Raw genomic sequence first — 2,682 nt, forward strand, 5'->3', positions numbered from 1 at the left:
GCACACACACACACACACACACACACACACACACACAAGCAAATGCACATACAGCATGCACACTCACACCCTCCCACCTCTCAACCAATCACCCAGACACTCACAGACTCATAGAGTCCTGTGGCACTTTCTCTCCACCTGTATTCATCTCATTCACCCAGCACGAGAGACGAGAGAGAGGGGCGGTGCCGTCGCTTTCCCAGACGTGGAAAGAAGTACAGAGAGCAAAAAATGAGCAAACATTTAACAACAGAGTTTTCACTTTTGTCTGCCCGTAGTTATTGTTTGTTTTGTTCTAGTAAGGTTTTTACGACGCTCACAACTGCATAAGGTCATATGAGCACCAAGGGTGGATGTCAACAAATAAGTCCAAAGTCTGTTCACCTCTACTATAGCCTCAACAGTATAACATCTGCTTCGGCTATTAATTAAGGCACCCCGGAAATTAAAGTTCAAAAGAGAGTGACAAACATTCAAAAGAAGTAGAGGGGAAATGACGATAGTAAGGATGAGGAAAGAAAAAGCAGCAGTTCCCCCTATGTTGTTCCGGCAATGCATGATCATGACCTTGATGAATCAGCCCATTTACAATTCTACTGCGCGTAAGAACATGTTAATATTTTCCCTTTGGGAATGGCCTAAGGACACTTTAATCAGTGGTGCAGAGACTTTTAGACCAGTAAGCAAACACCAAAGAAGATTTGTTTATTTCCCGGGGTTTGTTTTTTTCTCTTTTTTTCCCGTAGTTAAAACTGGAAACAAACAAATCGCTGTGTTTAATCTGCTTAGGTGTTTGCGTACTGGCCTATACGTTGGATGGACAACGGAGTATAAAAGTCGCTGCGCTAATGAAGGCCACGGCAAAATAAGGTTCCGACATGCTCTTTTATCGGCGTCAGTGGTGTAGTTGTTAGGCGTTTGGCTGCCGCATGCAGGAGATCCGAGTTTGATTCTTGGACGGGTAGGAAATTGTTGTCGACTATCTCGGTCTTTCTTCTGGGATGTTGTTTATTTCTCAGCCTGGGTTGTCCCTGACAGGTCGGAAGTCCGTCCCTGAATGTGTCGATGGAGGCGTAAAATACCTTCATGTTTCGTCTTTGAAGTAGAAATAACTAGAACTGACAAACTTGAAGAAGAGTAATGGATTTTGAGATTTGATGTGAGTAGTGTTTGTGATCTCAGAGTATAGTGATAGTTTCTAAACGTGAGCAAAGGGGGCTCTCGTGGCCTAGAGGTTAAGGTGTTGGCCTCTCATTCAAAAGTCCCGGGTTCGGATCCGGGTAGCGACCGAAACATTTTCTTCCCTAAAATTGTCTCCTTTCACCTCCTTTCCTGCTCTCTAGCAATATTCTGTCGTCTGCTTTCCTCTCCTCTTTCTTCCCCAACCCCCACCTCCTTTGCCCCCTCCTCTGGGCTCCTGACTGTTTCTGCAGCCTTTCTACTGCTACTCCTTGGCTCCTTCTTACCGCTGTCTTTCTGCCACACCCCTGATCTTCTGGTAGGAAAGATCTACACCTAGCCTTCTCCGACAAGGGCGAAACATCTCGGAGGGCCCGTGTGCAAGTTGCGCTCGTTAAAGATCCCTTGGTGGTCTAAAATCGAAAAGAGTAGGCTTCGGCCGCCACCCGGGCAAAATTCGAAATTTCCTACCAACTATAAGTATTAGGAGTGTCCCGCGCGCTCATATGACATTAACATCTCGAGTTCTTATGCACAGTAGAATTGTAATTGTAAATGGGCTGATTCATCAACGTCAAGCTCATAACTGTGCCTGAACTGCAACAGAGAACTGCTGCTTTTTCTTTCTTAATCCTTACTATCGTCCTTTTTCCTCTACTTCTTTTGTATGTTTGTCACACTCTTGTGACTTGCTATTTCCTTGTTGCCTTGATAGTCGAAGCAGACCGTGTCCTGTTGAAGCTAGAGAGGTTAGCAGAGTAAATCTGATTCCCTGTAAGGACTTCTCTGTTGACATCCACCCCTTGGCGCTCATATGACCTTATGCAGTTGCGAGCGCAGTAAAACCTCTAAATTATTATTTTTTTTAAGTATGTGTATTGTGCGAGCAGTTTTTCAAGATTTCACTTGGAGAACTTCGGAAATATGAACATAATACGGCTGGATCGATAATAACAACAACAACCCTAGAACATAATACAGAGATCAATAATATTCATTCCCTTTCCATTATCTGCATTAATCAATCCGACAGGCTCAATGCACAGTCTGTCCTTGCTTTCTAATTCTGAGAGCTTCACTGTGGTTCTAGGACTATCCCCCCCCTCTCTCTCTCTCTCTCTCTCTCACTCCCCTTGGTGAGTTCCAGTAACGCGCTCAGCGCTGGGTGTTCTGTGCGCAACATCTTCACTCTTGCTCACTCAAAACAGAGACGCTGTGATAGAATCTGGCAGAGCGCTCGGGAACATCACTACTACACTTTGTCGCACGTGAAAACGTGATTCATTTTTTTTATAGCCCGGGTAAGCTAAAGTAACGATTTTTATCTTCAGTTCTCTGTTCATGGAACTTGTGGTAGTTGGTGCTGGTGCGTATACTTTTTCCTGAGAACGGCACTCATAGATTCGGTTTCAACTTTCCCACAGGTGAGGAATATTGAATGTTTGTTTGTGTGTGTGAGTGTGTGCTTATGTGTATGTACGTGTGTGTGTGTGTGTGTGTGTG

The 2,682-nt window shown here is 44.6% G+C and overlaps 1 protein-coding gene across 1 annotated transcript in view; it reads left to right on the plus strand.

The window, feature by feature from the left end:
• The first annotated feature begins 2,325 nt into the window (after positions 1 to 2,325).
• The window catches only part of LOC101854511, a 64,537-nt gene continuing 64,180 nt past the window's right edge, over positions 2,326 to 2,682 (plus strand). Inside the window, exon 1 of the mRNA XM_035971162.1 lies at positions 2,326 to 2,603. The gene's annotated coding sequence lies outside the window, so the exon portion shown is untranslated. The remainder of the gene's footprint in view (positions 2,604 to 2,682) is intronic.

The sequence above is a fragment of the Aplysia californica genome, unplaced genomic scaffold, assembly GCF_000002075.1.
Source record: "Aplysia californica isolate F4 #8 unplaced genomic scaffold, AplCal3.0 scaffold00387, whole genome shotgun sequence".
Classification (NCBI taxonomy): domain Eukaryota; kingdom Metazoa; phylum Mollusca; class Gastropoda; order Aplysiida; family Aplysiidae; genus Aplysia; species Aplysia californica.